At 46.9% G+C, this 24,901-nt stretch overlaps 1 protein-coding gene across 3 annotated transcripts in view; it reads right to left on the reverse strand.

The window, feature by feature from the left end:
* Positions 1-24,901, reverse strand: part of LOC135211111 (protein mono-ADP-ribosyltransferase PARP12-like) — a 56,147-nt gene that overhangs the window by 20,930 nt on the left and 10,316 nt on the right. For 2 of the 3 annotated variants that reach the window (XM_064244204.1, XM_064244206.1), the window contains exon 2: positions 16,957-17,056. The exons of the other annotated variant lie outside the window; for it this stretch is intronic. The gene's annotated coding sequence lies outside the window, so the exon portion shown is untranslated. The remainder of the gene's footprint in view (positions 1-16,956; positions 17,057-24,901) is intronic. 3 annotated transcript variants of the gene reach the window in all.

Consider the following 24,901-nt stretch of genomic DNA (forward strand, 5'->3'; position numbering starts at 1 on the left):
GAACTCTTTAAATCTTCGTGATTTCCTCATAAATCGTGGAAGAGACAGAATTCCTGTTGATCTGTAGGGTTTACGGAAGGAAGTAGATATTTCCTATCCGCCATCATACCCAAACGTCGATGAGATTCTTATAAGAAAACTCCCAAAGCTCTTGCCTCTTCATAACGAGGGAAGAGCAAGAATGAAGGAGAGAGTCCTCTGAATAATGAAAAAATGGCTTCTCTTAGTATCAGAATCCTTCTGGCAAAGCGACGGCACCTTTGCCAGGGGAAAGTTGCTCAAGTTAAAAACTCAAAGAGGAGCCTCGCAACTGACCTCTCTCTCAAAAGAAGATTAGGAATATTCTGGCGCCTGGCTCCTTGCGCCTAGCGCCTGGCTCTTTGCGCCTAGCGCCTGGCTACTTGCGCCTAGCGCCTGGAATGTTCCGCACGCTAGAAAGGAGACTCACTCTAGGAACGTTCCGCTTGCGTGGAAGGTCCCGTGCGCCCTGATAGTTCCGAGCGCCTACTAGACCCCTTTTAGAAAGAGCCTCTTGCCCGGAAACGTTCAATGGAAGGATCGATCTGATTGCCACTCTACTATAAGGCTCCTTGCTCTAGCAGTCTGTTTTTCTGGCGCAATTTGCGCCAGGCTGGCGCTTCGTCTCTTTGAAGGCGCCTTGCGCCAAGAAAAAATTTCTAGAACGCGGCTCGCGTTTGGTTGTAGGAACGCGGCTCGCGCTAGTCTGTTAACTGGAACGCGGCTCGCTGCTGGCTATTGGAACGTAGCTCACGCTAGCTTGCTGGAACGCGGCTTCCTGGCAGCGCCGCAGCGGCTGGCTCTTGCTCAGTGTTCTCTTAGTTTTCAGAGAACGCGCTAGATCATCGAAACTCCAAACATACATTCTTCGTTTTTCGGATGTAAGATGAAGAGACGCACTTTTTTAAGGATGCCTTATCAATGGCTATCCTTGGCAGTCTGGGACGTTCTACAGAAACCTGCCGGGGGACGCCTGACCGGTGGGGGTTCTCCCTAACCTTCCTGCGGCTGTCGACTTTCCTCCTCCACTGGGTCTGGGAGTTTGGAAGAGGTCTAGGCCTGGAAGCGCTACGGAGCCGATCAGACGCACCCTCCACTGCACTGGGAACACTATATTCACTTCTTACCTTTTAAGAGCTCGCCTTTTGAGCTCCATCCATTTATCTTCAAATTTGCACATATGAATTTGTAGATTCTGTGGAGTAAGAAGGTGATGAGGATGCAACAACTACTAGTATTGTCAATACTCTAACTGCTCGTTAGTACGAGAGCTCTTAAAGCTTCTAAAGGAAGCGTATCTAGTTATATGCTTTCTGACTTCCTAAAGTAGGAAGTTAGATCTTATATTTCCTTCATCAAGTTCCAACACTTATACACGTATTAGTGAAAAAAAAATCAATATTTCCCTTATTGCAAAATATATGAGTGTCTACCGAAAAATTCGGTAGTTTCACGTAATATAATCTTCGAAATTTCGAAGCCAAATTCATTAAAAAGTTAATAAAAGCGTATGCCAAACCAAAGACCCAGTACTTCCCCTGCAAAAGACAGCCCAGAAGGTCGATGGCGATGAAAAAACGAAAATCAAGTCAGGAGGTAGCAACAACGTATGTTGACACTACCGCGACAGAGAAAATCTGGTTCTAGAACGGTAATCGTTCCTATTCCTGCCACCCAGCGGCAGGGGCGGTAGATCACCTGACCTACCTGCAGCGTGTGCCGCGAAATTCGAATTTCTGTCGGGGACGACGGAGTCTATAGCTAAGTATATATCTGCTGGGTAAGTTCCATGTACAAAAATGATATTGTAATGATACAATTAAGTTTGTTCATACTTACCTGGCAGATATATATAATTAATTACCCGCCCACCTCCCCTCAGGAGACAGTGGAAATAAAAATTATGAATAGAAAATGGGAATGGTTCCTGATACCCGCCTCCCAGCGGCGGGAATGGGTACTAACCACCTGACTCCCACTGCGTGTGTCGTAAGTTTTAAATTCTGTCGGTCGTCGGAAATTATCAGCTATATATATATCTGCCAGGTAAGTATGAACAAACTTAATTGTATCATTACAATATCATTTTGTTCATGCAACTTACCTGTCAGATATATATATAGCTGAATCCCACCTTTGGTGGTGGGAGAGACAGAATAGAGGATTTAGGAAACACATATATGCAGATATTTGATATCTTGGTTCCTTACCTGTTAGCATAGCTGACTTCGTGATTACTGCCAAGTAAGTCTGCTTGTGCTACTAGAGTTGCCAGCAAGGTAGAGACCTATGAAGCTGGTGCACTCCAGATGATCTGTCAACAGGGGCGAGACCACGACGTGACTAGACCATGGACCATACTAATGAGGGCAACGAGACAAAAATATCACCACCTGGCTTAGTTTACCAAAGGTATCCCACTTAACTAAGCTAATGGAAGGGAGACCCGCCCCAGGCGGTCACCCCACAACCATAAAACACAAGTTAAAAACCCCCCTAATCCCTAAAGGATAGGATGAGTGTTAGCTCCTGCCCCCAAAACAGTGTCTGCAGCAATGTATGGTCCGAGGGAGAAGCAATTTTCGTATGTCACTTTCACCTCCCGCAGGTAGTGTGAAGCGAACACCGAATTGCTTCTCCAAAATGTGGCATTCAAAATATCTTTGAGCGCCATATTTTTTTGTGAAAAGCTACCGAAGTAGCAATAGCTCTCACCTCGTGAGCTTTCACTTTCAGAAGCTTCAAATCACTATCACTGCACTTGTCATGAGCTTCTTTAATCGTCTTCTGATGAACGCCAGTGCGTTTTCGACATAGGAAGATCAGGCTTCCTCACTGAACACCACAAATTGTCAGACGAACCTCTGCAAGCTTTAGTTCTCTGCAGATAGAACTTTAGAGCCCTGACAGGACACAGGAATCTCTCACGTTCATTTCCCACTATTTCTGACAACCCTTTGATTTCAAAGGTCTCGGCCACGGGTTGGAAGGATTCTCGTTCTTTGCTAAGAACGTGTGGGACTTAAAGAACAATCGCATTTACTGTCTGAAAACCCAATCTGCTTGCTAATGGCCTGGATTTCGCTAACCCTCTTCGCCGTCGCCAGAGCGGTTAGGAAGATCGTTTTCTTCGTCAGATTCCTGATAGAAACTGAATGAAGCGGTTCACAGTGACTCTACATCAAATATTTGAGCACCACATCCAAGTTCCACGAGGGTACTTTAGGCTGGATGACCTTCTTAGTCTCAGTCTGAAAGATCTAATGAGATCATGAATGTCTTTATTATTAGTCAAATCGAGTCCCTGTGCCTGAATACTACAGGAAAGCACGCTCCTGTAGCCTTTAATAGTTGGAACAGCCAACTTCACTTCTTCTCTCAGATAAAGAAGGAAGTCAGCTATCTGGCTCACAGAGGTTGTGGTGGAGGAAATGCCCTTCTTCCTGCACCAGGATCTGAAGACAGCCCACTTCGATTGGTACAGAGCGATTGAGGAGGGCATCCTTGCGGTGGCAATCGCCTTCGCCACAGGTCTTGAAAAACCCCTCGCTCTGGCCAACTTCTTGATAGTCTGAACGCAGTCAGACTCAGAGCGGGGAGGTTTTTGTGGTACCTCTCGAAGTGGGGCTGTCTGAGTAGATCTTTCCTTTCCTTAAGGGCAGAGTCCTCGGAAAGTCTACCAGGGAAGGACATCACCTCTGTGAACCAGTCGGCTGCCGGCCAGAAGTGGGCGATGAGTGTCATCCTCGCTCCTTCCGATGCCGCGAACTTCCTCATCACTTCCCCGAGGATCTTGAGCGGGGGAAAAGCGTATATGTCTAGACCCGACCAACTCCAAAGTAGGGCGTCTACTGCGACTGCTCCCGGGTCCAGAACTGGGGAGCAATACAGCTGAAGTCTTTTCGTCCTGGAAGTTGCGAAGACATCCACCTGCGGACAACCCCACAGGTCCCACAGCGACTGGCAAACCTCTTGGTGAAGGGTCCACTCTGTCGGCAAAAGCTGTCCTCGTCGACTGAGAAGGTCCGCTCGCACACTTCTGTACTCCTGACACGAACCTTGTCAGGATAATGACTTCTTGCGCTTTCGCCCATAAAAGGAGTTCCTTTGCGATGGCAAACAGAGAAGGCGAGTGAGTTCTCCCTTGATTTCTTAGGTATGCCAGTGCTGTGGTGTTGTCCGAATTGATCTGAATGACTTTGCCGGATACTTCTTCCTGGAAGAACCTGAGAGCCAGGTAAATCGCTGAAAGCTCTTTCAGATTGATGTGCCAGGGCACCTGTTCCCCTCTCCAGGTGCCCGACACTTCTTTCCCTCCTAGTGTTTGCTCCCCAACCCGTGGACGACGCGTCGGAAAACAACACTAGGTCGGGGTTCCGAAGTTTGAGGGAGAGCCCTTCTGCGAGCTTCCGTGGATCTGACCACCAACTTAGGTGATCCTTCACCTCTCTTGTTAAATACAAGATCGCCTCCAGATCTTGTTTGTTCTTCCAACTGTTGGCTAGGAAGAATTGAAGAGGTCTGAGGTGCAGCCTTCCCAGGGAAACAAACTTCTCCAGTGAGGAAATGGTCCCCAGCAAACTCATCCATTCCCTCACCGAGCATGTTTCCTTCCCCAGAAAGGTCGCCACTTTTTCCAAGCATTGAAGTTGTCGCCCCTGGGACGGAAAAGCCCGAAAAGCCACTGAGTCCATCTGAATCCCCAGATAGACTAAAGATTGAGAAGGAGTCAAATGCGACTTTTCGAGGTTTACCAGAAGCACCAGGGACTTCGCGAACGACATGGTCATGTGCAGGTCCTCCAGACACCGGTCTCGCGATGAAGCTCGAATAAGCCAGTCGTCTAGGTAGAGAGAGATCCTTATATTCTCCAGATGAAGCAGCCTTGCCACGTTCTTCATCAGAATGGTGAAAACCATCGGCGCTGTGGTCAGACCGAAGCAAAGTGCCCTGAATTGGAATACCTTCCCCTTCAAGACAAATCGCAGGTATTTCCTTGATTGGGGATGGATGGGGACGTGAAAATACGCGTCTTGGAGGTCTAGTGAGACCATCCAATCCCCCGGTCTCAAAGCTGACAGCACAGATTGAGGCGTCTCCATCTTGAATTTCTTCTTTATGACGAAGAGGTTTAGGCTGCTGACATCGAGGACGGGTCGCCACCCCCCCGAGTGTTTCGGCACCAGGAACAGACGGTTGTAAAATCCTGGAGATTCCAGGTCGAAGACCTGTTCCACCGCTTGCTTCTCGATCATTTGTTCCAGCAGATCGAAAAGCACTTTCTGTTTCTCTCCTCGATAAGAGGGAGACAAATCCTTTGGTGTTGAGGATAGCGGGGGTGACTTCAAGAACGGGATCCTGTACCTTTCTCACAACATTCTAGCGACCAAGGGTCGGCATCTCTCTCTTCCCAGGCTTTCGCGAACAGAAGAAGCCTGGCTCCTACCGGCGTCTGAAGGACTTCCAAATCACTTCCTACTCTTTGACGGAGAAGGGGTTTTTCCTCTGGAAGAGCCTCTTCCTCGGGAGGCTGTTTTCGAGGAAGATCCAGCACGAAAGGGCTTCGGTTTCTTGGTAAACGAAACTCCAGAAGATGAGGCAGCTGCTGGTCTTCTAGACTGAGCCAGAAGATCTTGCGTTGCCTTCTCCTGAAGGCTCGATGCTATGTCCTTAACCATAGTCTGGGGGAAGAGATGGTCTGAAAACGGAGCGAAAAGCAAGTCCGCCTTTTGCGCTGGAGAGACGGATTTGGCTGTGAAGTTACAGAAGAGTGCCCTCTTCTTGAGAATCCCCGAACTAAAGTGAGTAGCCAACTCCTCAGAACCATCCCTGATGGCCTTGTCCATACAAGAAAGTACACTGGACAGCTCCCCCAGACTAATAGTATCAGAACTCCTTGACCTGGCATCCAAAACTCCAAGACACCAGTCGAGAAAGTTGAAGACCTCTAGAGTCCTGAAGAGGCCTTTTAGATGGAAGTCGAACTCGTTATGGGTCCAAGTGACCTTTGATGAAGACAGAAGGGCTCTTCTGGAGGCGTCCACGATGCTCCCGAAATCACCCTGAGCAGAGGCTGGTAGTTTAACACCTACGTCCTCTCCCGTCTCATACCACATGCCTCCTTTACCGCAGAGTCTTGATGGCGGTAAAGCCAAAGAGGACTTTCCTGACGCTTTCCTCTTCTCCATCCACTCATGGACTTTCCGAAACGCTTGCTTCGTGGAAAGCGACTTCTTCATTTTAACGAACCCCGATGCCTTCGATGCTTTAAAAGAAGAAAATTGAGAAGGGGGAGTACGAGGGGCTCTGGTTGGAAAGTTTCTCCAAACAAACTACCGACTGCAGAAGACGCATCAAAACTTTATAGTCCGATGAGACAGGAACTGGCTGCTGCTCTTCCTCTGCTTCGACTAAATTATCGCTAACTCCTTCCTCAGAAACTGGAGAAGTAGGAGGAAACTCTGAAGAAAAATGATATTGTTATAATACAATAAAGTTTCATACATACTTACCTGGCAGATATATACATAGCTAAGACTCCGTCGTCCCCGACAGAAATTCAAATTTCGCGCCACTCGCTACCGGTAGGTCAGGTGATCTACCTGCCTGCCCTGGGCGGCAGGACTAGGAACCATCCCCGTTTTCTATCATATTTTCTCTCTTCCACCTGTCTCCTGCGGGGAGGCTGGGTGGGCCATTAATCGTATATATCTGCCAGGTAAGTATGTATGAAACTTTATTGTATTATAACAATATCATTTTCATACAATGAACTTACCTGTCAGATATATACATAGCTGATTGGCACCCTTTGGTGGAGGGTCAGAGACAGCTAATATGGAATAGACAGGTAAACAACATATGTTGTAGGTATAAAAGGAAACCTTGGTTTCCTACCTGATAGGTGGTAGACTTCGTGGCTGTAGCCCGGTAGTCTGCATCACCTCAAGACTTTAGCGAGATATTAGATCTATGGCTAGAGTTCTTGTGGGTCTGTCGATGGGTATAAGAACCGCTTACTCGGCAGAGCCTAAAAGGACTTTGTCAATGGGTACTGGACCACTTCTATGACAACACACCTTGTGAAGGAGCATAACCAATCCCGACCACCTGATCCTAACCACCATGTTAGTATATAGAATTGCTCTGAGTTATCCCCGAACTCATAACAAACAACCCATAACTCGAAACGAAAAACTCATTTATACAAAAATTCTCAAAAAATTTTTTTTTAAATACTCCCCTAAAAGATATCACAAGAGTTCCTTACTGAACAACAGTGACTGTCCGCCAGTGCAGCACTAAGCCCTCTTTGTCAGCAGGAATCTAGAACATATCTAGTAGAAGGTATGTGCAAATTCAAGGATTGGTGTTTGCTCCCGTACCCAGTATTGTATCCGCCGATACAAATGGTCCCAGAGAAAAACATTTCTCGTAGGTCACGCGAACGTCTTTAAGATAGTGAGATGCAAAAACTGAATTGCACCTCCAATATGTCGTGTCAATGATTTTCTTTAATGACATATTCTTCTGAAAAGAGAGAGACGTCGCCACTGCTCTAACTTCATGGGCTTTTACTCTTAAAAGCGGAAAAGAGTCGTCCGGACAGAACTTGTGAGCATCCGTAATGACGCTCCTAATGAAGAAAGCTAATGCGTTCTTAGACATGATTCTTGTGGGGTCCTTAATCGAACACCAAAGACTTTGTCTAGAGCCTCCCCTTTGCTTCTTTCTTTGTAAGAAGAACTTCAAGGCTCTTACCGGGCAAAGAGACCTCTCTGTTTCTCTCCCTACCAGACTCGATAAGCCTTTGATCTCGAATCTCTTGGGCCAGGGATTCGATGGATTTTCATTCTTCGCTAGAAACAGAGTTCTAAACGAGCAAAAGGCCGAGTCTTTGTTAAAGCCGACTTCATCTTCTAGGGCATGAAGTTCGCCAACTCTTTTGGCTGTCGCCAAAGATAGGAGAAACAAGCATTTTCTTGTTATATCCCTGAACGACGCTACGTGGGGAGGCTCAAATCTGTCCGACGAAAGGAACTTGAGAACTACGTCCAGGTTCCAGCTGGGTGGAGTTAGTTCCTTCGATTTTGTCGTTTCAAACGATCTAATCAAGTCGTGCAGATCTTTATTGCCAGCAATGTCTAGGCCTCTGTTTCTAAATTACTGGGGGGCCGACAGCATGCTCCTGTATCCTTTGATTGTCGATACAGACAAATGAGAGACCTCTCTCAAGAACAACAGGAAATCGGCGATTTCGGTTATAGAGGTACTGGAGGAGGACAACTCCTTAGACTTGCACCACCTTCTGAATACCTCCCCACTTCGACTGATAGACTCGCTAGTGGGAAAGCTCTGCGGGCTCTAGCGATAGCGCTTGAAGCTTCGCGAGAAAACCCCCTCGCTCTGACAAGTCTTTCGATAGTCGAAAGGCAGTCAGAGCGAGAGCGGGGAGGTTTTGATGAAACCTCTGGAAGTGTGGCTGTCTGAGAAGATCCATCCTTTTTGGAAGGGATCTTGGGAAGTCTACTGTCCACTCCAGCACCTCTGCAAACCAATCTTGTGCTGGCCAAAACGGGGCTATCAGGGTCATCCTTGTCCCGTTGGACGCTACGAACTTTCTCAACACTTGTCCCAGGATTTTGAAAGGGGGAAAGCGTACACGTCCACATGAGACCAGTCCAGCAGGAAGGCGTCGACCACGAGAGCTCTTGGGTCTTCCACCACTGAACAAAAGACTTCCAGCCTTTTGGAAAGGAATGTGGCGAACAGATCTACGTGAGGAGTGCCCCAAAGATCCCAAAGACTCTGACACACCTCTGAATGAAGAGTCCATTCTGTGTGAAGGACCTGGCCTTCTCCTGCTCAGTCTGTCCGCCCTGATGTTTCTCGTCCCCTGAACAAATCTTGTTAGGAGGGCGATGTTCTTTGTGAGGCCCAAGTTAGCAGATCTCTTGCTATCTCGTAAAGCGACACAGAGTGTGTTCCTCCCTGCTTCCGAATGTAGGACAGGGCTGTAGTGTTGTCCACATTCACTTGGACCACACTGTTCGTCACCAAGGGTTCGAAGAACTTTAGCGCTAAGTGAACTGCTAGAAGTTCTTTGCAATTTATGTGCCAGGACACCTGTGCTGTCTTCCAGGTGCCTGACACTTCTCTCGGTCCTAGTGTTGCTCCCCAACCCTTCTCCGATGCGTCGGAATACAACACTCGGTTTGGGTTCGGAACTTCCAGAGAAATTCCCTTGTTCTCTTTAGAGGGGGGACAACCACCATTGCAGGTGTGGTTTCATTTCCCTTGGAAGGAGAAAACTGTCGGAGAGAAGTCCCGTCTTCCAGTTCCACGATCTCTTTAGGAAAAACTGAAGAGGGCGAAGATGTAGTCTTCCTAGAGGAAAGAACTGTTTGAGCGAGGAAAGGGTGCCTAGTAGGCTTAACCATTCCCTCGCCGAAGGTTCGTTTCTTTCACTAAGAAGAGAGAGACTTTTTCAAGCCTCTCACGATTCTCTCTTGCGAAGGAAATACTCGAAAACCCCGAGAATCCATCTGAATCCCCAGAATAGACCAAGTTTCTGTCTGGGGAATCAGCTGTGACTTCTCGAGGTTCACGAGTAGTCCCAACGCCTTTATCAGGTCTAGGGTCAAAGAAAGGTCCTCCAAACACTGTCTCTCTGTTCTGGCCCTGATGAGCCAATCGTCCAAATATAGAGAGATGTTGACGCCTTTGAGGTGAAGAAACCTCGCCACATTCTTCATCAGGCTTGTGAAGACCTGAGGCGCTGTGGATAGGCCGAAACACAAGGCCCTGAACTGAAAGATCCTTCCCCCCGTCATGAAACGGAGGTACTTCTTCGACGAAGGGTGAATCGGGACATGAAAAATAGGCGTCCTGGAGATCCAGCGACACCATCCAATATTCCTTGAAGGTAAAGCCGCAAGGACCTTGAGGCCGAAGTCTCCATAGAGAACTTCTCCTTTCGAACGAACTTGTTCAGAGCGCTGACATCTAGAACTGGTCTCCAGCCCCCCGAGGCTTTCGCAACCAGGAAAAGCCGATTGTAAAACCCCGGAGAGTTTTTGCTCTAGAACCAGTTCTATAGCTCTTTTGTCCCACATTTGATTCACCATCAGACGAAGAGTATCCCTCAGTACAGTTTTGGGTCCCTGTATCTGGCTGACAGTTCCCGCAGGAATGGTCGTTAGTGGGAGGACTGTCTTGGAAGGGGATAAGATATCCCTTCCTTATTATGGACATGGAAGAGGCGTCTGAGTTTATGAGTGACCAGGCGTCTGCAAATTCGAGAAGCCTGGCCCCCACTGGTGTTTGGAGGCTGTCTGTCTCACTTCCCTTTCTTAAAGGGACGGAAGGAGCCTTACCTCTCCTCTCAAGACCTCTTCTCTTAGAGGTAGCTCTGGAGAGATGGTCCCTCCTCGAAAGGGCTGAACCGTAGAAGTCGGTCCTTTCTTGTCAACAGAAACAAGAGGTCTCTTCCTTGCAGTTTGCAGGAGAAGATCCTGAGGTCGCCTTCTCAGTCAGTGATCGAGAAATGTCCTTCACTAACTGAGAAGGAAACAGGAAAGTCAGACATGGGAGCGAAAACCAGGGCTGCTCTCTGTGAGGGAGAAACCGCCTTGTTAGGAATGAACTAAAAATACTCCTCTTCTTAAGGAGTACTGCTCCCGAAAAGAGAGGAGATTTCTCCCGATCCGTCTTGTACCGCCTTGTCAATACAAGCAAGAATACTGAGAATGACCTTCTGGGTCAAGACCATCCGAGTCATGAGCTTTCTTAGACATCACCCCTCCCAAGGGACCAGTCTAGGAAATTAAACACTTCCAAAATATGGAAGAGTCCCTTGAGGAGATGATCCGTCTCCGAAATTAGCCCAAGACACGCGAGCTCCATTCAAAGCGTGTCTCCTTGACGAGTCAACCAAGGTTGAGAGTCTGCTTCGGCTGCCGCTGGAAGAGAAAGGCCCATGTTCTCCCCAGTTCGGTACCAGAAACCTCTCTTGCCAGAAAGTATGGCTGGAGGCATACAGAAGGTAGTTCTGCCTAGATCCTTCTTAGACAACATCCATTTGTCTAAGGACTGAAGCGCTCTCTTTCATAGAGATCGTAGGTCTCATCTTCAAGACCGACGAAGACTTAGCACATCGCACTAGAAAACAGTGATCAAGGCGAAGGCAGGAGCGGCATGGAGTTAAAGAATCTTCCGTATTCTGCCGTTAAAAAGAAGGTCAGTCAGAACTTTATAAGTTTCGTAGGGGACTCCTTCTCTACCGTCGCACCTCTTCTTTTTCCGAATCTCTCCTTCTACACCTTGTGGAGAATCGGCCTGAAAAACGAGAGGATCTTCATCCCGTTCTCTCTCTACTGGTGACAAACTCCTACTAGAGAGGGGCTCATAGAGTGAAACCGACTCTCTCTCATGTCTAAAAAGAAGTCTCGCGTCTGCTTGACTTTCTCGCGCCTGAAAGGCTCCTCGCGCTTGGCTGGCATCGCGCGCCTGGCTGACGTCTCGCGCTTGTCTGGCGCCTCACGCAACTCCTCGCGCCTGGCTGGTGCCATCGCGCCTGGCCTGGTGCCTTAGCGCCTGGCTGAATCTTCGCGCTTGGCTGGCGCCTCGCGCTTGGCTGAATCCTCACGCCTAACTGGCGCCTCGCGCCTGGTTGGTGCCTCCGGCCTGAGCGTATCCTGATCTCGAGCAACTCGCTCGGAAAGATCCTGACGTTTGTACGCCTCTTCTTGCCTGGAAGACGTCCTATGTCTGGCGGACGGTTCACGTCTGGCTGGAGAAAGAAGACGAGACTTCTTAATAGGAAGTCTAGCGTCCTTCTTGCGGAGGGGGATCCCTTGAAATGAACTCCCACCAAAGAGGCAATCTGCTCTTGAAACTGCCAGCAAAATCCTCTTGGAAGCCACCCCAGCGTCCTCTTCAATAGAAGAAGCAGGAGAACTCTAAGGAGTGCGATCATCAAATACATCTCTAGGAGGCGTCGAAACCAGCTTAGCCTTGCTTGATAGAAGAAGGAGCTTCCTCCGAGAAGCGCTCCGGGCTCGAGTCGAACGCGCGCTCTTTCCAATGCCTTTTTCAGTGGCCTAGAAAGATCCGAGTCCTTCCACCCTCGTTTAGGTGAGGAGAACCGACGACGAGAAACAATCTCGTAGGACGCTTCTATTTGAGCGGTCCTGAGCAGACTGTAACGAAACAGAACCTGCTGAAGGGACGCCTGACCGTTAGGGATTCCCCACAACCTCCGTACGACTTTCGACTTTCCTACTCCTCTGGGTATGTGAGTTTGGAAGAGGTCTAGGCCTGGGAGCAATCGCAGGGACGGTCAGAACGCCCCCCTCCACAACACTGGGAATACTCACTTCACTTAGTAATTCACCATCACTAGCCTTACCTTGCATGGCCGCCATCTTTGTCTTCATTTTACGAACCAGAGTAGCTTCAGATTGGCGATTTCAGAAGCCGAATCCGAATGCAAAGCCTGTGAGGATTCGATACATAGGAGAATCATATTCATTAATAAAAGGAGAGTTAGACTCAGAAAAAGGCTCAATAGGCCTTGTACTCACACTCTTTTGTGCAGCTCGTCTAATCCTATCCCTCCCTCTAACTTCTTCAAGTAAGAAGTTAGAGTCTTCCATTCATTAGCATCCAACTTTTCACACTCAATACAGGTGTTAGCCAAAGAACAGTCAAACCCCCTACATTTACGACATACAGTGTGAGGATCAACCGAAGCCTTCGGTATCCTCACCTTGCAGCCTACATTCACACACACTCTCACACTAACACTTGAATCAGACATTCTAATAGAAAAATCAAAAGCAAGTCCAAATCCAGTCCACAGTAGCGAATGCCAAAACAACGATCCAGTACGTCACCAAGAAATCCAATAAAGATGATCAATAAAGTCTTGAAAAGCGAATTCCAGTCAGGAGGTAGTAACAACAATGTTGATACCACCGGCGACAGAGAAAATATGATAGAAAACGGGGATGGTTCCTAGTCCTGCCGCCCAGGGCAGGCAGGTAGATCACCTGACCTACCGGTAGCGAGTGGCGCGAAATTTGAATTTCTGTCGGGGACGACGGAGTATTAGCTATGTATATATCTGACAGGTAAGTTCATTGTATGAAAATGACTAACAGGTAGGCGTTTCCTTTCTTCCACCTGAACTTGCGTTGGTGGGAGGCAAACTTGGCGTCCACCAGCGCGCGCTTGGCGTCCGAATCCACACGTTTGGCGCCGACATCTACTAAAACACGCCTGGCGTCCACTGGCGCACACCGAGCGTCCACTAGTGCACGCTTGGCGTCCGCTGGCGCACGCTGAGCGGCCGCCAGCGCGCGGCTGCAGTCCACTGGTGCACGTTTATCAACAACAGGTGCGCGTTTGGAGGCAACGGAAGCGCGCTCCACTTGCACAGAAGCGCGCTCAGCGTCCACCGCTCGCTTGCGAACATTCGAAGACTTGCGAGCGGGAGATATCTCATCCTGAGAGCGAGAAACGAACTTCTCACCTCCTCTAGAGAGCTGCTGGGGAGCAGAACGAACTCTAGAGGGAGACTCGAACGAAGAGAGAGGCGAGCGAGGAGAAAGAGAAGGTCTTGACTTCTTCACAGGAAGCTTCTCATCCTTTCTACGACGCGGAAGAGACTCTCTAGAAGCAAGAGCGTCCTGAAGTTGCTGCTGCAGTGACTGAATCATCCTCTTGGTTGGCGAATCTTCCTGCTCCGGGGAGGGACTGATCCTGTGAGCAGGAGAGCGGCGAGGGACGCCTTCCCTCCTCCTCCCAGGTACGGCCTCCTCCCGAGCTCTAGAGCGACTGTATCGCTCGCACGAACTACCCGAATCCAAGTCCGAAGACTCTCTACGCCTTTTCTGCGGCGGAAAAGCAGCGAACGCACTGTCAGGAGAAGATCGCAAATTCGGAGAACTAGGACGTGAAGCGTCAATAACACGCGCCGTCCTTTTCAGCGGACGGGAAGCACCGTGAGAACTCCACCCTATTTACGTGGGGATGAAGCCTCCGATGACGAAAAACACTCCTTGAGGAGACGTGCCCGTGCACGCTCCCTGGCAGTCTGGGGATTTTCATCAGTAACTGCCGAAGGCACGCCAGATCGGTGGGGGTTCCTTGTAACCCTCCTTCGGCTTTCGACATGCTCCCTCCCCAGGTCCTGGGAGTCAAGCAGAGGTCCAGGCCTAGAGGCAAAACGAGGCCGATCTGACGCACCCTCCACTACACAAGGGGTATCACTGCACTTCTGCACATCACTTTTGCTCTCAAGAGCCAACACTTTCGATTCTAAATTACGAATCGACTCCAAAATTAAGGACAAAGTATTACTCTCTACTGACACTGCTTCAGGGCCCGGAGGCAACACTACAGGGTTTGGAGCATTAACAGAAGGAGGGTTAACAGGAGAAACATTAATTTCTTGCACACCTGAAACACTCCTGGAGGAAGACCTCCTTAACCTATCCTTTTCAAGTTTCCTAAGATAGGAATCATACGCCTTCCACTCAGAATCTGTTAATCTTTCGCACTCCTTGCAACGGCTTTCATACACACATTCATGCTCCCTGCAACTCTTACATACCGTATGTGGGTCTACTGAAGCTTTCAGTAGCCTACCTCTACAATCAGTCCTAGAGCAAAATCTAGCGCTAGCTGTACTAGACCCTGACATATTATCCAAGAGAAATCCAAACCAAAATCAAATCAATCCACTAATAACGTGTGCCTAGCCACCGATCCAAGTCAATTAATCCAAAAAAGAACCAAAAGGGATACTCAAGTAGCAAAAAGTTTCCAAATCCAGACGGAGGTGCTGTAAACAGATGTTCACAACACCGGCGACAGAAAAATTATGAATAGAAAATGGGAATGGTTCCTGATACCCGCCTCCCAGCGGCGGGAATGGGTACTAACCACCTGACTCCCACTGCGTGTGTCGTAAGTTAAATTCTGTCGGTCGTCGGAAATTATCAGCTATATATATATCTGACAGGTAAGTTGCATGAACAAAATACATAATAGATAGGTTTCTAAGGTTTCAGCTTCTAAAATTCAAAAGTATTGCCTAGTAGCAGAACTAACTTGTCTTTTGCTCCTTTAGAGCCAGGCACAGACTTTGTCCGTTGCTGTACAGTATATCTTCTGTCTAGCATCCAATTTGAATATGATCCTGTCTCATAAACACCGAATATTTCATTGGGTACATCACATATCTATAGGACTGGACTAAGATCAGTAACTGAAAATGTGTTATATGGAACAATAAAATAGCCTTAGAACCATCAATCAACAAAGAGAGACATTATCAATTAGGTTCTTCTTAAGTCCAGCCTCTTCTATCTGTGAAGATTTTACCCTATAATTTCACTAGAGTTTACGACTCATAGAATTCCAGGCCAGCTACTGCAACAGCAATACTGCCTTTCTACTTATACATTTACATTATGAAGGTTGGCTCAAGTTTTGAAATGATAAATTTTTAAAATCAATTTATATTTTTCATAGCTAACAAACCTTCATTCTTAACAATAGGATAATTCTTCCAACACCAGGTGGGAACCGGTTAAAAACAATCAAAGATTGTAGAGCAAGGAATCTAAGGCATCTGGCAACTCATGTGTATACGAGGTGGATGCTGATCACCAACCTGGTTTGGAACCTCGTGACGCACCAGTCTTTCTTCAACTGCCTTGGAGAGAGATCATTTGCTTTGCTCTCCTCCCTCAAGCCGTTTTTTTCTTTTTAATCATCAAAGCAGGTACTTTGTTTCCTATTTATTCAGCCCAGAAATTACATGGACATTGTTTTTAGAGGGTTTTCCTTGTTTCTTTATGCTGAGCTTCCCTGAGACACATGCAAATCGCAGATGTGCCGTTTCCTCTGCTTCATCATCAGTCACTTGTGTTAAGTACACTGGTCCATCTCCCAAGGGGGTATAGCCCCTTCAGGGGAGAGAGGGCCCGGATACTTTTTGTTCTTTAGTATTTTCTTGTTATATTGAAGATAATTGGAAATATTTGTATTGACATTGTTTTATTCTCTTCTTATAAATTTTGTGAGAATATAATTTTTGTGTGTTTGGAAGGTTCATGTTGCAGACAAGGTTTTTATGCTAGGATTCAACTGTCTAATATAGGAGTACATCTCCACTCTTCATCAACACAGATTTTATTGGTGTACAATTGCGACCTTCCGGTCTGCTTGCAGGGCCAGTCATGAGGTGCCATAATGGGCTAAGGTTCAGTTATCAGCGTCATAAGGTGCCGATAATAGGGTTATGGCATCATAAATGACCTAACGGGTGCCAATAACCAAAACTTGGCATCATAAGCACCATAAATCACTGAGTTTTGGTTACTGGCAGTTTTCACTTATCAGCACCCCATGAAGATCAGAACCACCACTGATAACCAGGGACTGCCTGTATCTACTGATACAAACACTTGTCAATAGAGCCAGCATGTGACAGGAAAGTAATCAATAACAATGTTCTGAAGACTGGCAAGCAACAGAGGCAAACTAACTTGCCACGTTGTTGTCCTACTTAAAATTTCACAATTTTTCATTTTTGCACTCATTTAAATAATTTTGAATTTATTGCATAGGAATGTGTATCGTTTGAAGTTTCCAGGCTGAAGGTCTGTATCTAAGTGATATATTGTGCATTAGGTGCAACATTAAAATAGGTATGGGAACCATCATTTATCAGGGAGAGAGACTTCCAATAAATCAGATTTTGCTTAACTCCTACCTCTTCCATCTGTGCCAGTTTCACCACATAGTATGCTATGGGCACGAGTTCTCATAACAAGAGAAAAGGTGGGAGTTGATCACAAATGTTGCAGTTCTGCTGGAACAAAAGGTATTTCACAGAAAGCACACTTCTTTTTAGAAATTACGTACCTCAATAGCTACAACCAGTAATTCAGTATAAACTCTTAACTGTTGCTTTTACTTCTTTCACTGTTGGCTGGCATAGAATGAAACAATGAGCATCTTAGACCTGAAATAGAGAAATTGCTATTTATTTTAGTCCAGTAATTACTGTTAAAGTTAGCTTACAGCTACATGCCAGTAGGTGCAATCAGTGTTCAGAATATGAAAAACCACTTAGCTGATCTGGATGGGCTGTCTATAATCACCTGTTTCCCACCAGGTGGCATTAGAGTGTTTACACTCTTGCAAGAATTCTTCCTGATAACCCACTATGCTGTGAGGGGGCAGGGCGGGTTTCCATTTCATCATTATTTATAGTATATCCAAATAAACTAACAGTAATTATATGTGTATATCCAAATAAAACTAAATAAATATTATTATATATACTAAATATTATTTCATATAAAGTATCCAATAGCCTATCCTAACTGGTATTTTGTAAGCATCATTCAATGTATAAATTTACTTGTGTAAAATGGGAAATTTAAAATATGTAATTCTCATTTTTCCAACGTACTCATACATAAGTTATTTTCATGGATATTTAGCTAGTGACCGCAAGATGGAACGGCCATGTAACTTTCATACAATATTGTTTGCTCATAGAACACCACTCCATAGGTGGGAGGAATCTGGGTTTTCTTGAACCAAATGGTAGGTTCAACCCACTAAGGATGTCCCTTCCTGGTCTGGAGGAGCAGAGAATGGTATCCTACACTTCTAGGATGCTGAGCATACAAGATGTTAGATACATACTAGATTTCTGGGCGTAGAGTAATGAGCTTGCTTCCCTTTATTAATAAAGACTGATATAACCAGTGCCAAAATCCATAAAGCAGCTAATTCAATGAACATCCTCATCAAGAAAGGGGGGAGGGTACATCCAATTGAATTGACAAACAAAAATAATGGACTGGTGGCTGGTTGAATAGCACACCTGCCACCTGCATTCTGCTTCTGTGCAGCATGTACCATTCTAGCATCCTAATCTTTGCCCTGAGCAAAAGAGAAAGTGGAGCATGACCTCATGAGCTCTTGGCCAGACGGTACCCTCATCCTCCTTGCCGCCCAAAGCAAGGCAATGCATATGATCCCTGGATGATTTCACGCAGCCAATATGATGTTGGCTCTTGGACAAAACATTCTATGTTATGCCAGTAGCACTTACAAAGAGGAGTCAACACTCACAACATTCTATGTTACGCCAGTAGTACTTACAAAGAGGAGTCAACACTCACAACACTCTATGTTATGCCAGTAGCACTTACAAAGAGGAGTCAACACTCAGGCCAGATAATGTCAAGTTCTCTTCCAGTGGCATCATCTCCTCAGGATCATTACCAATGAAATCCTCTAGGGAGGAGATCAAGATAGACTTGAACTTGGCACCAAGGACCAACAGTTTGAATCTCTTTGCTCCAAAATCTGGAAAATTTTTGAGCGAGACAGATCCCCATCCTCTCTAGTGATTAATGTTGTAAGATAGGCCATGAAGCTTGTCTATTCTCTTTGCTAAAGTGAGGGCAAGAAGAAAACAGTAGTTAGAATCAGATCCCTGTCCAAGTATCTAAGGGGCTTGTACAGGTGAAAAATTAGGTGCCAAAGGAGAAGAGTCATGTCCCACTCAAGGGTCTTAAGTAACCTGAAAGAACAGACTTTTTGAAGCTCCTCAGTAATATAGACTTTTTGAAGCTCCTCAGTAATATAGAGATATCCCATGAGGATGAGAGATCGACTCCTTTCAGTTTTAGGACCCATCCTCAGTGAACAAGAAAGAGAAGAAAGACAAAAAAGTTGTCCTTTATCTGCTTTGGATCTCAGATAACAGCTAGTAGGTCCAGATACCATTCAGCATGTGGCAATTAGGGGCCACAAGATTCACCCACAAATCCAGGGTGACCATAACATGTTGATCACCTATCGCCTCAAGCAAATCAGAGAAAAGGCGTAAGCTACTAGGTTGCCCGATGGGCGTTGGAAGGTGTCCATTGAAGTACCATGGGTAAGGCACTATGGAACAGAATAAAGGGAGTTTTCTGTTGTGCTGGGTGGCAAACAAATCTACAGCATGGAATGCCATTGCTCAATCCTAAAATGGTATGTTATGATACAATAAAGTTTTATGCATACTTACCTGGCAGGTATATATATAGCTTATCCTCTTGACGCACTGGCAGAATTTCAAAACTCGCGGCAAACCGCTAGTACACTGGTAGTTCAGGTGATGGCCACCCCGCTCCCGTGGCGCTGGTACTTGGAACTATTCCCGTTTCCTCAGATTTTCTCTGAACCCTGTCTCCTGAGGGAGGAGGGTGGGAATTTAATTATATATACCTGCCAGGTAAGTATGCATAAAACTTTATTGTATCATAACAATACCATTTTTATGCATGACACTTACCTGGCAGGTATATATATAGCTGATTGACACATTTGGAGGTGGGTCCATAGACAGCAACATCGTCATAATTCAAAAATTTAAACAAAAATTTTTAGAACTATGTATTATGTCCTTACCTGCTAAGGTAGCTGACTTCGTAGGTCCTGCCTCTTAGCCTGCTAAACCTTAGTAGCTCTCAACTAGGACGTGACCTGTTTGTTGAGAAAGCTAACAACAAGGGCCTGACAACTGGACGTGACCAATTCGTTGACAGAGAACCCTAGCCCTCATTCACCACGGGCATTCATGCTAGGAAAGTTAGTCACCTGAACCACACACACATATAATACACACTAACACCAGACTGAGTTGGTCTTTAACCTCCTCAGACAACCATAAAACACTATAACCTAATTAAAATAAAACCTAGCATGTTATTAGGTTATGGGGTGGAAAACTCCTTTGCCCAGTACTGTACCTGAGGATACATACGGGCCTAACGTTTGACAATTATCAAAAGTTGTCTTCACGTCTCTAAGGTAATGCGAGGCAAACACAGAGTTTGTCCTCCAATACGTTGAATCTATAATGTCCTTGAGGGCTAAATTTTTTTCTGAATGCTAAGGACGTAGCTACTGCTCTCACCTCATGAGCTTTAACTTTAATTACACCGAAGCATTCTTCTTGACAAAGCAAATGAGCATCTTTAATGACTCTCTTACAAAGAAAGCCATTGCGTTTTTAGACATAGGTCTAGTAGGATCTTTAACAGAGCACCACAGAGAACCTGAAGTTCCCCTAATGCCTCCTGTTCTTTCTACGTAAAATCGTAAGGCTCTTACTGGGCAAAGAACCCTTTCTGCTCTTGACCTACCAGATCAGCCAGTCCTTCAATCTCAAATGATCTTGGCCATGGATGCGAAGGATTCTCATTCTTTGCTGAAGAACTCCTGTTGAAACGAACAAAACTGCTTTGTTGTGTTTCCAACCCTATTTGCTTGTCAATAGCTTGCAGCTCGCTAATCCTTTTAGCTGTAGCTAAAGCTACTAAGAAAATAGTTTTCTTAGTTAGTTCTCGCAACGGTGCACTGCCCATAGGTTCGAACTTATCCGTTTCCAAGAATTTGAGAACGACGTCCAAATTCCAAGAAGGGGTTCTGCACCGTCGATCCTTCTGTATCAAACGATCTGAGGAGATCTCTAAGATCTGCGTCATTGGACAGGTTTAAACCTCTGTGTCTAAACACTGCAGACAACATACACTTATAGCCTTTAATCGTCTGATTAGCCAAACCTAGTTCTTTCTTCAGGTATAGCAGGAAATCTGCAATCTGAGTCACAGAGGTACTGGATGAAGAAATCTTCCGATTCTTGCCACCATCTACGAAGTTGTCCCACTTCGCCTGGTACACTTTGATAGGTCGATGGGTCTTCGTGCTCTTGCCACTGCCTTCGCTGCTTCTCTAGAAAACCCCCTCGCTCTGACAAGTCTTTCGATAGTCTGAACGCAGTCAGACCCAGAGCGAGGGTGTCTTGTGGAACCTGTCGAAGTGGGGTTGTTTGAGAAAGATCTACTCTCGTGGGTAGACTTCTCGGGGAATCTACTGTCCATTCCAGTACCTCTGTGAACCACGTTTGGGCCGGCCAGTATGGGGCTATCAGGGTGAGCCTTGTTCCTCGACTTTCCCTGAATTTCTTCATTACCTTTCCTAAAATCTTGAACGGGGGAAAAGCGTACGCATCTAGCCCCGTCCAATCTAGTAGGAAGGCATCGACTGCGACTGCAGAGGGTCCGGGATCGGAGAACAGTAGTTCGGTAACCTCTTCGTCGCCGCGGGTAGCGAAAAGATCCACTACTGGAGTGCCCCAAAGCTTCCACAGTCTCTGGCATACTTGGACGATGCAACATCCACTCCGTGGAAAGCACTTGTCCGTCCCTGCTCAACAGATCCGCCCTGACGTTCTTCTCTCCCTGAATGAACCTGGTGAGCAGGGTGACGTTTTCTTCCTGCGACCAAAGAAGAATCTCCTTCGCCAGGTTGCAAAGAGACAACGAGTGAGTTCCTCCTTGTTTCCGTATATACGCCAGAGCTTGTGGTATTGTCCGCGTGATCTGCACTACTTTGCCGCTGACCACGGTCTGAACGCTTTCATAGCCAAGAGGATCGCCATCAGTTCCTTCCTGTTTATGTGCCATGCCTTTCTTCTTCGCTCCAAAGGCCTGACTCCTCCCGAGGGCCCAGCGTCGCTCCCCAGCCTGCGTCTGACGCGTCGGAAAATAATATCCGGTCTGGGTTCTTCTGCGGAGTGACGTACCCTCTGACAACTCTCCGGCACTAGCCACCACTTTAGTTCCTCCTTTATCTTTGGAGGAATTGGAAACGGAAGGAATCTGGTTGGCGATCTTCTGGCCACGATTCGTTCAGAAAGACTGTAAGGGCCTCATGTGAAGTCTCCCTAGTGAAATGACCGCTCTAGAAGAGAGTGTCCCCAGCAGGCTCATCCACTCTCTCGCTGAGCATTGGTCTTTCAATAGGAATTCTTCCACTTTCCGTATACACATGGTCTGCCTTTCGGGTGACGGAAAAGCCCGAAAAGTCACTGAGGATATCCGAATCCCCAAATAAACTATTTCCTGAGATGGGATCAGTCGAGACTTTCCAGGTTCACCATCAGACCCAGCTGCTGGGTTAAATCTAATGTTACATTCGTGTCCTCCAGACATTGCTGTTTTGATTGTGCTCTTATGAGCCAATCGTCGAGGTAGAGAGATACTCTGGACTCCTGCCAAATGAAGCCACTTCGCCACATCATCATTCTTGTAAAAATTTGAGGCGCCGTGCACAGCCCGAAACACAGGGCTTTTGAATTGATAAATCCTCCCTGGATTACGAATCTCAGATATTTCCCTGACCTTGGATTGAATGGAATATGGAAGTACGCATCCTAAGGTCCAGTGTTTACCATCCAGTGCCTGGTCGTACCGCTGCCAGTACTGAATCGTTCGTCTCCATCGTAAACTTGGTCTTTTCTACGAACAAGTTTAGCTGGCTTACGTCCAGTACCGGCCTCCAACCTCCTGATGATTTCGGTACTAGAAACAAACGGTTGTAAAAACCTGGGGATTCGCAATCCAGAACCGGTTCTATTGCCCCTTTTTCCATCATGGTGACGACCTGATGCCAAAGAGCCTCTCTCTTCTCTAAATCGATGTAGTGAGCCCCTAGGGCTCTCGGAGCTGTAGCGAGAGGTGGTTTCTTGAGAAAGGGGATCTTGTACCCAATTCCTTCGCTACCTTTACGGACCAAGGATCCGCTCCTTTGTTTTGCCAGACTTCCCAGAAGTCCAAAAGTCTGGCCCCTACACAAGTCTGGAGGACTTTTGACTCATTGTTTCGTTTGAAGTTTTAGCACCTCTGTTTGCTGGAACTCTTTTCCCTCTAAATGTGGTCGGGAGAAAGTCCTACCCGCCCCAGAAAGGGCTGCTGTGCTGTCTTCGTATCTTTCGTAGTCTTCTTCATGACCTTAGAAGGTAAATACTTCCTCACAGATGACGTAAGAAGATCTTGGGTAGCCTTCTGAGTGAGGGAGAGAGATATGTCCTTAATGATCTCTTGAGGGAAGAGCTGTCCTGACAGGGGGGGGACGAGAACATCAACTCCGACTTTTGCGCGTTCGACACTCCTTTAGCAGCGAACGAGCATAAGAGATGTCTTTTCTTCAAGACGCCTGCTGTGAATATTGAAGCCAATTCATTCAGCTCCATCTCTCAAGGCTTTATTTCTTATACAGGACATGATGCTTCTCGACAACTCGGATACTGACGACTCTTCCATCTCCGAAGTCCGAGCCAGGGCCCCCAACGACCAGTCAAGAAAATTAAATACCTCAAAAGTCCTAAAGATACCTTTGAGTAAATGGTCGAACTCCGAAGAAGTCCACCACACTTTGGCTGAATGCAAAGCAATGTCTACGGGAGCTATCCACTATGTTGGAAAAGTATCCCTGGGAGGAGGCAGGTACTACCAGGCCAAGACTTTCCCCCCGTAGCATACCAAACACCAGACTTCGAAGCCAACTTGGCCGGAGGAAAAACAAAAGAAGTCTTGCCCGACTCTTTCTTCTCCTTCAACCACTCATTACTCGTTGAAGGGCTTTCTTGGCCGAAATGGACAAAGTCATTTTCAAAAACGACGATTTCTTGGCTTTCTTCGTCTTTGAAAATTGCGACAAAGGCGATGGCGGGCCTGAAGGTTGAAAATCTCCTTCAAACAGAGAAAGAAGGCACTCTGTTAGCCTCTTGTAATCCGAAGAAGCGCTTCCGTCTTGTCCTCTTCCGTACTCTCCGCAAATTCTTCCTCCTGCGAAGAAATATCTTGCAAACCAAGATCCTGCTGATTCTCCCAATCAGAGTCCTTATGCAGCTGCTGTTTAGAAAGTAAATGTGGCACTGACTCCCTACAAAACTCCTCTCTTCCTTGTCGAGACAATGTTTTGACTTTGCTGCCGCCTGCGTTTCCTGCGTCCTCCTGAACGTGAATGCGTCCACGCTGCGTCCATCACTTCTCCTCTTGCGTCCTGCGTCCTGACTTCGTCCTTCTTACAGGACCACCTGCGTCCTGGATCGCGTTGTACGTCCTGCGTCCTCTTGGAGGACTTAACCGGGAGAGACGAGTCCTTACGTCTAACCGAAGGTTGTTCGGGCTTCTCCCATGATTGCACAATTTACTGCCAATCTCTGCTGCAATATCCCGCAGCACCTCCTTCGTCCCCGCCTCCTTACGAGACTCCTGATGATGAGGAGATCGAGGACGCACCGGCTCACACGAGCGGCGAGCGAAACTCCAGCCGACGTGAAATCCTCCACTTTTGATAGGGATCATCTCTTCATCCTCCGATGAAAAAATCTCAGGGCTACTCCACCCTTCCTGGTCGAAAGCCCTTTCCTCCTGTGAAGAATGAGGACGGACAGTATGACCTCTTGAGAGGACGCGATACTTCCGCGAAGTCTGCTCCTTCCCGAGGCCGAACTATCCGAAGAGAAGTAACGGCACTTCCCAGTATGCCTTTTCTATGGCGTACTGCAGCAGCCTGGGACGTCTCAACAGGACTGCCTGAAGGGACGCCTGATCGTATGTCAACCCCTCTCGCCTCCTTCGACTGTCGACATGCCTTCTCCCTTGGGTCTGGGAGCTTGACAGAGGTCTAGGTCTAGGAGCACGAGAGAGACGATCAGAACGCCCCCTCCACAACACTGTCACCAAACACTTCCACTTTGTCCGTTAACCGTTTAATTTGGTCTCCCTATGACGCAAGGGCAGCGAACACTTTCACTATTTGTGGATCCGTGTATCCTCAGATACAGCAACTGGAGCAGGAGAAACCTGGGGAAAAGGTGCTACATCTACATCGTGAATGAGCTGGAGAAGACACATGCAAGGAATCATCCAAAGGTTTACTCGAAGATCCCGATCTTTCACTCCTAGATACAGATCTTCTAACCCGATCTTTTTCCAATCTCTCCACATAC

This window comes from Macrobrachium nipponense, chromosome 4 (assembly GCF_015104395.2).
Source record: "Macrobrachium nipponense isolate FS-2020 chromosome 4, ASM1510439v2, whole genome shotgun sequence".
Classification (NCBI taxonomy): domain Eukaryota; kingdom Metazoa; phylum Arthropoda; class Malacostraca; order Decapoda; family Palaemonidae; genus Macrobrachium; species Macrobrachium nipponense.